At 40.6% G+C, this 12675-nt stretch overlaps 1 protein-coding gene across 1 annotated transcript in view; it reads right to left on the reverse strand.

Annotated features, from left to right (window-relative positions):
- The window catches only part of FBXO9 (F-box protein 9), a 505156-nt gene that overhangs the window by 232468 nt on the left and 260013 nt on the right, over positions 1 to 12675 (reverse strand). The window lies entirely within an intron of this gene.

Genomic DNA, 12675 nt, shown 5'->3' on the forward strand with positions numbered 1-12675 from the left:
TCACTCCTGAAAAAGTTCTGGGAACAGTACTTGGTGCTCGAGATTGAACTAGGTTGGCTGTATGCACGACAGTCTCCTTATCCCCTGTACAATCTCTCTGGCCCTGAAAATTGTCAGAGTTTGCCTCAGTGAGAGAGCATTTGTGTTACTTGTGTGAAGCCCTGGGTTTGATTCCCAGTTCCACTCTAAAATACATGAAAGATAAGCTGTATTCTAGTTAAGTCATTATTTTTCTTCTAGCTTTTAAAAGTTTACATGGACTCTGAGAATGTCTTGAATTTTTTTCAGTCATCTTCCTAAAGTATTTTCCATGCCCCATGAGATACTTGTGAGGTCAGGGTCCCTGAAAAATTGTCTTTATTGTTGTTGTCCTTTGTTTATTTGTTTTGGGGTCACACCTGCAGTTCTTGGGTTACTCCTGGCTTTGCACTCAGGAATCACTGATAGCAGTGCTCCAGGGACCATATGGAATGCTGAAGATCAAACTTCAGTCAGTGACATTAAAAGCAAGCATCTTTTCCCAAGGATTGCTTTAGCTATTCAAGGGTGTTTATTGTTCCAAATGAATTTCAGAAGTGTTTGCTCCACTTCTTTGAAGAATGTCATGGGTATCTTTAGAGGAATCGCATTAAATATGGGAGGCATTACTTTCCCCAACTTTAAACTATATTACAAAGCAATAGTTATCAAAACAGCATGGTATTGGAATAAACACAGACCCTCATCAGTGACATAGGCTTGAGTACTCAGAGAATGTTCCACAGACATACAATCACCTTTCTTTTGATAAAGGAGCAAGAAATCCTAAATGGTGCAGGGAAAGACTCTTCAACAAGTGGTGTTAGCACAACTGGTTAGCCACTTGCAAAAAACCTAATTCAGACCTCCAGCTAACACCATGTACGAGGGTAAAATTCAAATGGATTAAAGACCTTGATATCAGATCTGAAACCATAAGGTATATAGAGCAACATGTAGGTAAAACACTCCATGACATTGAGACTAAAGGCATCTTCAAGGAGGAAACAGCACTCTCCAAACAAGTAGAAGCAGAGATAAACGGATGGGAATATATTAAGCTGAGAAGCTTCTGAACCTCAAAGGAAATAGTACCCAGGATACAAGAGCCACCCACTGAGTAGTAGAAACTATTCACCCAATACCCATCAGACAAGGGGCTAATCTCCAAAATATCCAAGGCGCTGACAACTTTACAAGAAAAAAATCTAATCCCATCAAGAAATGGGGAGAAGAAATGAACAGACACTTTGATAAAGAAGAAATACAAATGGCCAAAAGGCACATGAAAAAGTGCTCCACATCACTAATCATCAGGGACATGCAAATCAAAACAACCATGAGGTACCATCTCATGCCACATAGACTGGCACACATCACAAAGAATGAGATCAAGCAGTGCTGGTGGGGATGTGGAGAGAAAGGAACTCTATCCACTGCTCATGGGAATGCCGTCTAGTCCATCCTTTATGGAAAGTGATATGGAATTTCCTCCAAAACCTGGAAATCGAGCTCCCATACGATCTAGCTATACCCCTCCTAGAGATATACCCTAGGAACATAAAAATACAATACAAAAATCACACCTCACACCTACATTCATTGTCGTGCTATTTACAATAGCCAGACTCTGGAAACAACCAAGATACCCTTCAACAGATGAATGGCTAAAGAAACTGTGGTACATATACAGAATAGAATATTATGCATTGTCAGGATAGAGATGAAGTCATGAAATTTTCCTATACATGGATCTACATGTAATCTATTATGCTGAGTGAAATAAGTCAGAGGGAGAGAGATAGACACAGAATAGTCTCAGTCATCTTTGGGTTTTAAGAAAAATAAAAAAACATTTTTGCAATAATCCTCAGAGACGAAGAGAGGAGGACTGGAAGTTCCAGCTCACAACATGAAGGCTCACCACAAAGAGTGGTTGAGTGCAGTTAGAGAAATAACTACACTGAGAACTATCATAACCATGTGAATGAATGAGGAAATGTACAGAGTAGAGTACAGGTAGGGTGGGGTGGGGAGGAGGGGAATGTTTGCACTGGTGAAGGGGGGTGTTCTTTACATGACTGCAACCCAACTACAATCATATTTGTAATCAAGGTGTATTAAATAAAGATTAATATTTTAAAAAAGCAAGTATCTTACCTGCTGAAACTATCTCTCAAGCCCCATGAGCAATTCTCTTAAAAGTGCCAATTGTGGGTTATAATCACAATTTTTATAAAGTTGTTCTGGGATAAGTAAATGGGGAACAGATTTCTTTAGTAGGTAGTGTTTTGACTAAGAAAATAGCTTTGCAACAACATTGCAGCTTCTATCAAGATCAGAACCAATGGGGGGAAAATGGATGTTTTTTTTTTTGTTGTTTTTTGGGGCTTATTTATTTCGGGCAAGGGCAACACATCCAGTGCTCAGGCGTTTTCTGTCTCTGAGCTCAGAAATCACTCCAGAAATCACTCCTGCAGGGTTGGGGGCACTACATGGATGCCAGAGATCAAACCTGGGTTGGCCACAAGCCAGGCAAATGTCTTATCCACTGTGCTATCATTCTGGTCCCAAGACAGTGATTTGAGGCCAAGAATCTCTCTCCACATTAATAAATTCTAAGAAAGTCTAGGGACAAAGACTGTTCATGGAATATCATTTCTGACTCTGAATTCTCAAATAATTAGACAACTCTATTCCACCTAATATGGTCTTCAAGACATAGGAAGCAACTCCAAGTTAAGATTGGCTAAATTAAAAACAATGAAGAGGCTGGAGAGAGGTACAGCTGGTAAGGTACTTGCCTTGCAGGCAGCTCACCTGGGTTTAAACTCTAAGCATCCTAGGAAGTCCCTGAGTTCACCAGGAGTGATCTCTGTGTACAGAGCAGATAATGCAAGCCTTGAATACCTCTGAGTGTGGCTACAGGACAAAATTAACCAAATAATATATATAAAACTCGAATGAAGCAGGGGGTGGGGAGAAACCAATGAAGCAGTACAGGTATCAGTAAGGTGTACAAGGCCTCATCTTAACCCCTCCCCTGCACCACAAGGAACCAAGCAGCAAAACATACTTTTATCCCTAACATTGAGTTACCAACACAATTTGCTTAGTAGAACTGGGATGGCATCCAGGTTTTCTAAGTACCACTTTGGAGACACCCCAATATAATATGTATAAAACCAATAAATTATGCAACTTTACCCTAAGATTTTTCTTCTAATAAAAATTTTTGTTGTCTTTTGTTTATTTTGGTGCTATACCCAGTGGTGTTCAGGGGTCACTCCTGGTAACTTCAGGGGATCGATCATATGGAATGCCAAGGACTGAACCTGTGTTGGTTGCGTGCAATCCCCACTTTACTGTCTCTCTAGCCCCTGTTTTTGTTATGGGGCCCACATAAAAAGTCCATACCCAGGAATCATTCTGGTGGTGCTCAAGAGGTCACATGTAGTATCAAGTAATCACTGCATGGATCCTACGATGTAAAACATGGGTTTCTAATGGACTCCCAGACTCTTTAATAAGCTTCTTTTTAGAAATAACTGACTATAAGGATAACATGACTTGAAGCCACTAGACACTCCTGTCTAGTGAGTTCTTGGTTTCCATAGGAGGGGAACAGATTGAGTTATAAGTCCAAGGGCTCAGCTTCAGCTGTTGAAAGAGGAGTCCTTACTTTTCTCTTAATAGATTCTGAGATTCAACTCCATTTTTAGCTAGCCCTGTTTCTATAATTTTTAACAATCCTACAAATTCCTGGACTCTAGGAGACTGAGGAAGTTTATAATTCTGCCCCAGACCTTGGGCTCACAGATAGCCAGCAATATCTGAGCAGACAGTTGAAATACAGTGCAATACTCACTATATATATATTCACTAACTAAAGCAAAAATACAACATAGACAGGACTGGTTCTTTTATTTTAACAGCAACAAAAAGACACTAAATTAGTCAATAAGGCTCTGTAAAAGAAATCGGAATTTCCATTAAAAACTGAGATACTGTCATTTATAATACTGTTAATGGTGGTTTCTCATGCACACAATTTCAGCACCATACTAGTATACCAACCTTTCTCTTCCAATGAACCTCCCTTTCAACTCTTCCAACTTCATTGTGTAGATCAGTTATTCTGTCATGCTGTCTTTGACTCTTTGATGCTGCCTTGCTATGTATTTTTAAGCCCCATGCATGAGAAATTATTCTGTATCTATTCCTTTCTTTCTGACTGACATCAGGAGGACATCTTTAGGTTCCATTTATATTGCTACAAATTGCATAATTTTTTCTTTTTCAGAACTGCATAGTATTCCATATACTATGGAATATATCCCACAATTCCTTGATCCATTTACAGTTGAACATTTGGGGTGATCTATCGTGACTTTATATTAAGTATGGTAATGAACATAGGAGTACATGTATCCTTTCAAATGAATGTTTTTATGTTTGGGGGATGAAAGCAAAGAAGTGGTATCATGGAAAGGGCCCTTCATTTTTAATTTAGTCCTATACTAAGTTCTTCCCAGCAGGTAAGTTCCTTTCTTTTATAATTTACAATAAATTTTACTAACTTTCTAACTCTGAGTCTGGGCATCTTTTTCCTCAATATTTTCATTCTTGAAAACATTCTTGAACTTAAGCATAGTAGATGAACACAGAGCCCTCCACACAAGGCTCCCACATCACTGGGGCTCCAGTCCAGGGGAGGGATGGGACGTGGGGGTGGCTTAGTTGGGTCAATTCTATATATTTTTCTAAACACAAAAGTCTGCAATTGTGAGAAGAGACAAGGACCTGTGGTTCCCATGAGGGCCATCAGAGATGTGCTCACTCTCACCTCACACTCCCTGCCCCACTCCTCCCCTGCTCCCCAGGAGTAAAAAATCTGAACATAGGGGCAGCACCAGTGTAGGTGCCTCCCTCTCATTCTCTACCACTGTGAGAACAGACCTCTGAATTGGTTAAGTCCAGTTAGGGAATTAGTCACCACAGCTCACAATTCACCCCAAGAAAACCGGAGTCAACTCCCATCTCAGGGGAACTACTCTGATCACAACCAGATCCTAGTTATGACCTTAGAGGAATTAATGATTTTCTTCCTTCCCTTCCTGTGGTCATTATCACTTTGTCTGGATGTCACATATACTCTGTTATAGAATAGGAGCTAAAACCAAAAGGCCACTAAGATCAAACTGGTAGTGGGTTGGTGCAGAAAGGTGGCAGGATGTAAAGGTTGTCAAAATAGCAATCTCATACCTTCCTCGTCAGGCATTCACCCCCTGCCATATCCTGATAGCCTACAGATAAATGATTGTGATTTGGTTTGATTTGGGGGCCACACCTGGAAGCCCTCAGGCTTACAAGTAATTCTGTGCTCACAAATTTCTTTTGCTAGTTTTTAGGGGACCAAATGCCAGTATTGAACTGTATTGGCTGTGTGCAAGGGAAACACATTACTCTATCCAGCCCAAAAATATTGGTGGGCATTAAAGGCAATAGAGCTTGAGCATTACTCCAGGCTCTGTACTCAGAAATTACTTTAGTAGACCTAGGGGAACCAAATTGGTTTGTGGGGGATCTAATCCTAGTTGGCCATATGCAAGGTAAATAGCCATACTAACTGCTAATGTGGGGCCCTAGGTTCTGAATAGGAAGAATGCCATTTTGTAAAGAATCCATTGTTATAAACTCCTCAGACTTTCTCTAATCAAGTCTAAGTTTCCATTAAACACCGTCCAGATATATCTGACCATACCAGGTAACCTAACTGGAAAAGGACACAAGGAAGAGGTAGGAAGGTACCCTAAACAATAGGCAATCATTTTTAAAGATCATCATAAGCTAGAACCTTATTTCTTCCCTATATAAAATAGCTTGTGACCCTGGAAAGGTACTTCCTGCAGGAGGTAGCCCTGGCGTCCAGTTTGGGACTTGTGGCTGACAGAATAAAGTCTTGCTTGCTTTATTTCAATGATGCATGTCTTGTCCTTTAAACCCAGGACCTTAACCTTTTAAGGACATATGTAGATGCTATGTCTCATGGACATACTCCAGGACCCCCTTAAGTTAGATGAAGGCTACCTTAAGAGCTTCTGGCAGGGGCCCAAAAGAGAAAAACTAGACATTAGTATTGCTACCCAAGGCTGAAGGCTTTTCACCAGAGAAAGGTTTGACTGCCAATGTGGGTTCAAGTCCCACTAAGTGCCTTGTGATTTGAGTCCCACCCTGATGTGCTCATTCTAGGGGTGATATGTAAATTGATAGTCTCACCTAGAACCTCGTGTGTTCAAGTCCCACTGGGGTCCAGTCACTCTGTGACTCTGTCTTTTGCCTATCATTCTGTGTTTTCTCTAGTGCACTGTCTTAGTCTGGTCAGAACCTTGGCGTTGGTAGAAACTTGGTTGAGTTCAGCTAAATTGTATGTTGTGTTTCTTGTATTGTGTTTGAGTCTTGTGTCTGTCTTTATTGCAGTGAAAAGGGAAGTCACAACTAGTTACACCAACCCTCACTGCTGTAGCTCATAAAAACTTGAAGGTCAGTTTTGTAACCAGAATTCTGTAATTTTCTATGCTTATACCTGCTTTTTGTATCTAACCCTTTTTTGTCCTAAAGAGGAAGTTTATTACCAACCTTAGTGGATGTCATGCCTTATAAGGAACTCATATTACCTTAGCGGGATGTCATGCCCTTTTAAGGAACTCGTATTATCCTTAGCGGATGTCATGCCCTTATAAGGACTCGTATTACCTTAGAGTGCCTCAAGTGAATATATGACCTTATAAGGGAGGCATCTCTACCCCCTCTCCCCCCTCCCCTTCTAAGGTATATAAGGATGAACAAAGAAAGCCACGTGGTCCATTGCCTCTGTTCGGTTCTGAACGAGCTTTGGACCCTGGCCGGCTAGAATAAAGAACCCGCTTGAGCTTTTGCCTGAGTGACTTCTCTTCATTTCTCTGCATTGGAGCAGCATCTGGACTACCTGAGCCTTACATTTTTGGTGAGCCAGCCAGGAGTCCTTGATCTGTCTGGAGCAGAGTGGGTGAACTGGAACGACTTGGTGGGTTCTAAGCAGTGTGTCTTGTGTTGTTTGGTTGTGATTTGATGTGTGTTGGAATAGAAATAGGGGAATGGTAGTTTGACTGAGGGCTTGAGAATCCCCAATCAACGTGGATTTCCGGGTGGTAGTAAACTGCCGTGGTGAACCTATTTCTTTTACTTGATATGTGTTGAAAATAGAAATAGGGAAATGGGAGGTAGTGTGACTGAGGGCTTGAGAGTCCCACTCGACGTGGAATTCGGTGGTAGTGAACTGATGGGTTCAAAACTATAGGTCACGACCCTGGAGGCGCCCCCAGGAGTTCAACTTTGCTGTAGCAGGAAGACATTCCCAGGCTGCCCTGGTGAACCCTATTTCTTTTAATTGGAGATCTATGTCTGTGGTTCAGTGTTCCGTGTTTTCTTTGCCTGATTTAAACATGGAGGGAAACTCTAAGGAAAAAAAATTGTGTGTTAAACCGGCTTTGTTGTTCTAGGGACATGGCAGAGGGTGATGGAGGTTGTAAACTCAAGATTCCTCAATGGCCATGGAGGATAAATTTTCCCTGGAGAATTTCTGGACTTTGCAATCACCCAGCTTTCCTGCCATATGTAAGGCCAAAGAAAGAAAAAAAAATGAAAATGAACATGTGACTAGAGAAAGAAAAGAGGCTAACTGGCCGCTTTTTGGTGGGAGAAAAAAAAAGTGCTTTTTTTAACTACCCAGTCTGGAGTTTATCTAAAAAAAGGAATTCACCCAGCCCCCAGGGCAATAGCTATTGTCCTCCCAAACTCACCTGGTTGGAAATTGTGGGTGTAGAAAAAGTAATTTCAGTGGATCCTTTTCATATCAAGAAGAATTTAGTTAATGGTTTGAAAGTCAGAAAGAAAGAAAAAAAATTTTGAGCGTTTAAATTTCTGACTTAGAAGTTTCTTAAAATGAACAATTGGGTGAAAAATGTTGCAAATTATTGTGATTGGCCTCTTTAAACAGTATTGTTTTTTTTGGGGGGGCACACCTGGCGTTACTCAGGGGTTACTCCTGGCTTTCTGCTCAGAAATAGCTCCTGGTAGGCACGGGGGACCATATGGGACACCGGGATTCGAACCCAACCACCTTTGGTCCTGGATCTGCTGCTTGCAAGGCAAACGGCTGCTGTGCTATCTCTCTGGGCTCTTTAAATAGTATTGTTAATTTTGTGAATGCATATTGTTACAGTATCTCAATTCCATGTCAAATTTATCTCACCAAACTTAATGGTGGGTTTTAAAGGTAGCTTTAATGAAAATTTGATGTACTAGGTTGTGAAAACCTAAAGAAAAAGGAATCAATAAAATCTGGTCCCGCTAGGTGCAAAAATACTCAGCAAAGTAAATTCCAAATTGGCAGCAGACAATTTAAAGCTCTGTTCCTAGGGCCCAAATGCTGAGTTCTAGGCTGTAAATTTGAAAAGCTGGTCCTTCAGAAAAGGCTGGCTCTGAGTTGAATGCACGTGGCGGTTTTTAGCAGCAAAAAACCACCCCCCAAAGGGTAAGTGAAAAAGAAGTTAAAAAAAAAAAAAGAGAAGAGAAGGAGCCGAAAAAATAGCATAAAGGTAGGGCATCTGCCTCTCATGCAGAAAGGAACGTGGCTGAATGTAAAAAGTTTAAGGATGTGCAAAAGGAATTAAAAATGTGTACTAGGAAAAATCTGTATAATCAAACTAAATGATTATTATTGATATGCCTTTAGAAGTGTAAATGTTTTTTAAGCATGTTATAGTGTTTTAATGTTATTGAGTAAAAAAAATGGGGCAATAAGAAATCTTATGAACATCTAAAAATAATAAAAGCTATTTTTAAGAAAAATAGTCAAGAATTTAAAAGAATCATTAAGGTTCAGTTTAAAAGTTTTTGCAAATTGGTGATTGTTAATTATAAATTCTTTAAAAGTCAAAATCTGCCAGAAGTAGTGAGCATTCTTCTTGATATTCAGAATTAATTTGTGTAACATAAATTGCTGGTGCCTTCTGCCTATAAACCGAGGCCAGAAGACTAAGTAAACTTCTATTTTCTATATGGTTAAGTAATATTTGCCTTTTCTCTTTTCCTAGAACTTTTCAGTAGCATTTTATGTCACAGCATCATGTTGCTTTGCACAAGATACAAGCAAATGGCATTCCTCTCTGCATGAGAAGTGATCCCCCATGCAGACAGGAAATCCTAAAATTAGTGAGGGGACCCCAAGCCCTCTTTTAGAGGAATAATTGAAGTTGAGGTGGTGTGACAATCAGGCACCCTTAGGCATTTTGGCTTTAAAGACTGGAAAATACCGAGATGAATGGGCCCTGAGTAAGGAAATTGGAGATTTCCTAGAAGATTCTGGAGCAGCACTAACTGGCCACAGCCTGTGGGCCCTGCTCTCACCCTCTACCCTCAGTCTCAAGAGAAGAGGATTCAAGGTCAGTCCCTTCCAAGTCTGAAGAGAAGTGGAACAGACAGGCCACCTCTGAAAGTTCCTGCAAGAGGGTGAGATGCCCACAGTCATTCAGATCATCACGCTAACTGACCAACATCATCAGCCAAACCTGAGTGACTGTGACATAATAAACCTGCTGTGTCTACAACCTATCCTCAGAAAAGCTCTGTAAGTAATGGGGGTGCCCCAGATGGAGATTTCTCCAATAATGCTGTATATTGTGCAAAAGGAAAAAAGCCAAAAGTTATTCAAATATCAGGCAATGTGCAAGGTAAAGTAAAGAGAAAAACTATTTCTGTAGCTAATTAAAATTCTAGTGGGCCTAACGTTAAATCTACTTCTTTGAAGTAACTTATGTGAAAATGTTCTTAGTTGTACTAGACCAGATCATAAATTGCAAATGCAAGCATTAGTCTGGACTAAAGTAACTCAAAGCTGTGTTTATTAATAATACTATGATGTGGAGCAAAGGGAGGAGCTGGGCAGATTGCTGGCTTCCAGTGCCTTGATCCTGGAGGCCAGCTCTTCCCAGGCATTAGGGTTAGGGGATACCCGATGCCGGATGGCATTCCTCCCTAGCTTGGGGGGTGCTGGGAGGCTTGGCAGGCTTCCAGCTGTTCCCCTATTTTCCCCTGGACTCTAGGCCTGGCCTGAGTGCCACCTCAGGTGCCTGCTGTGGGTTCCAGGTGGACTCTATTAGGGGTTTCCCCCCTTCCCTACTCTAGGGAGAGGAGCAAAGGGAGGGGCCCGGGCAGATAGCTGGCTTCTGGTGCCTTGATCCTGAAGGCCAGCTCTTCCCAAGTATTGGGGTTAGGGGACACCCCATGCCGGATGGCATTCTCCCTAGCTATCTCCCCTTTATTCCAGTATTCCCTGGTTGCCGGCCTAGTGGACTCTATCATGTCCTCAGTCTTATGCCTTTGTCTCCCTACACTAAGGGGGGGGACACGTGGGGTGGAGGGTGGGCCGATGCAGCACTGGCATATGTCTTGACATTCACTGATACTTTTTTTCTCATTGGTCTTCATTTTAAAAAACTGCATGGGGGCTAGTGCCCCTGCACGTACCATATATATTCAAAATAAAAATGGGACGATGGACTCAGTCTGAGAGGAGACCACTTTGCGTAGGGTACCATATATATTTAAAATAAAAATGAGAGGATGAACTCTCATGCTGGGACGAGGCCAGTACTCTTTTTCTACTTGTTCACTCTCAGTGGCTTCTTGGCCTCTTCCTTCTTCACTGTGTAACTGTGTTTGCTACCATATTAAGTTTCTGATTAGTTCCCACATACGATGACTATTGAGTCCACTGTCTTAAGTTAGATTGTTTATTTTCCCCACTTTTTATCCCTTTGTTATTTGTTAAATAAGGAAGTTAGTAGAAGTGTACCTCCATTTAAAGTTTATATAAGAACCAAGTCAATTCGATTGTTGGACTTGTTCTAATATCCCCATGGGCACCAATTTTGCCATGTGATACTGTTCTTCCTTTGCATAAGCACATTACAATGAGAAATTATATTCAAACACGTTCTTATCTTATACAGATGGAAACACACAAATCTTGTAATGCAGTAGGACCTTACACCCTGAACATTGTCTTAAAGACCTGGCTCATTGTTAAATAAGGAAGTTTGTAGAAGTGTTCTTCCATTTAACGTATATATAAGAACCAAGTCAATTAGATTATTGGACTTGTTCTAGCATCCCCATAGGCACCAATCTTGCTGAAAATTGTTCAATAAGAAATTTTGGTGAAAGAGTCCCTCAGTTTAATGCTTATGTTTGAACCAGGTCACAGGGATTGTTGGACTTGTTCTTGCGGACCCCTTATGTGCTGATAATGCCAGGTGGCATTATTCCTTGTTTGCATGGGCACATTAAAATGGAAAATACTATACATACAAATAAGTTCTTATTTAATAGAGAAGGGAACACACTAATCTTGTGGTGCAATGGAACCTTACAAACCCTGAACATTGACATGATGACCTGGCACAGGCCTCAGAGGTTTGGGCATTTTCCAGTCACCCCTGAACCAGAGAAGCCATCTATGAAATATTCAACATTGTTTATGACATCACCTGGAAACAATCCTCTACTGGGGAAGACCCTACTGCTGCTCTGACATTGATTTACTCAAAAGAGTCTTCCCTTAACACTGAGAAGATTTAAACAACAACAACAACAACGACTTGCATACTGGACAGGGCTTCTGCATTGCTCATTAATTATGAGATGAAATTAGACACTGCTCCACACCATCCTGACTTTAATATGGGATGTACAGATTCCAGGACCTTTAATGTAGATCACTAAGATAATAATAATAATAATAATAATAATAATGTAAGATCAACAACAGAGACTGTGAAAGATATAACTGTATGGGCACTACAGACAATGACCAGGATTGGACAAACTGGTTTGCCTGGAGCCTAGACATGGTCTTCTGTCAGGAAACTTCAGGGGTAGGGTCTCTTTGTACTTAGGCCAAAGTTTTTCCTTTCCATGACCCCCATACTTTGGTGGGCCCATGCAAATGATAATTGCCACACTAACATTGTTTTTACCATGCTCCTTTGACTCCAAACCTTAAAAACTTTGATGGTTACTATCACTAACAGGTATATATAGCACAAACCTGAGAACAATAATCCATGTTAATTTATAAGAATTGTGTCCTTGTGGTGTCTTATAAATAATGCACTGTATGCAGTACTGAATAGTTGCATCATGCTGATATATTTAATTTTGTGTGTATCCTGTAATTATGTTATAATGTTTTCAGAGAACTTACAGTATAGAACAAGATATACCTTTGATGTACTAAACTAAGCATTGAATGTGTTTGAGTTTAGAATGGTAATACTTCCTTATTAAAAAATAATACTATGATGCTTTAATTACTGGTGTTTAATTTGTGCTATTATTACAGAAAATAAGGACAGCTGTGCCATTCAAGTTGTTCCATTTACTGCTCCAGGGCCTGATTGGGTTAAGTAATATTCTGCTACCTAATTAATCTAATCCTTTTCAGGTGTTAAGACTGCAGAAGTAAACCAGTTAACTGCTCATTTAGGAAAATATGAGATTTCACCCTATCTAGAAATGAAACTACGGTCCCTTGCCAGCCTGAAGTAGCTACAG

The sequence above is a fragment of the Suncus etruscus genome, chromosome 7 (genome assembly GCF_024139225.1).
Source record: "Suncus etruscus isolate mSunEtr1 chromosome 7, mSunEtr1.pri.cur, whole genome shotgun sequence".
Lineage (NCBI taxonomy): Eukaryota > Metazoa > Chordata > Mammalia > Eulipotyphla > Soricidae > Suncus > Suncus etruscus.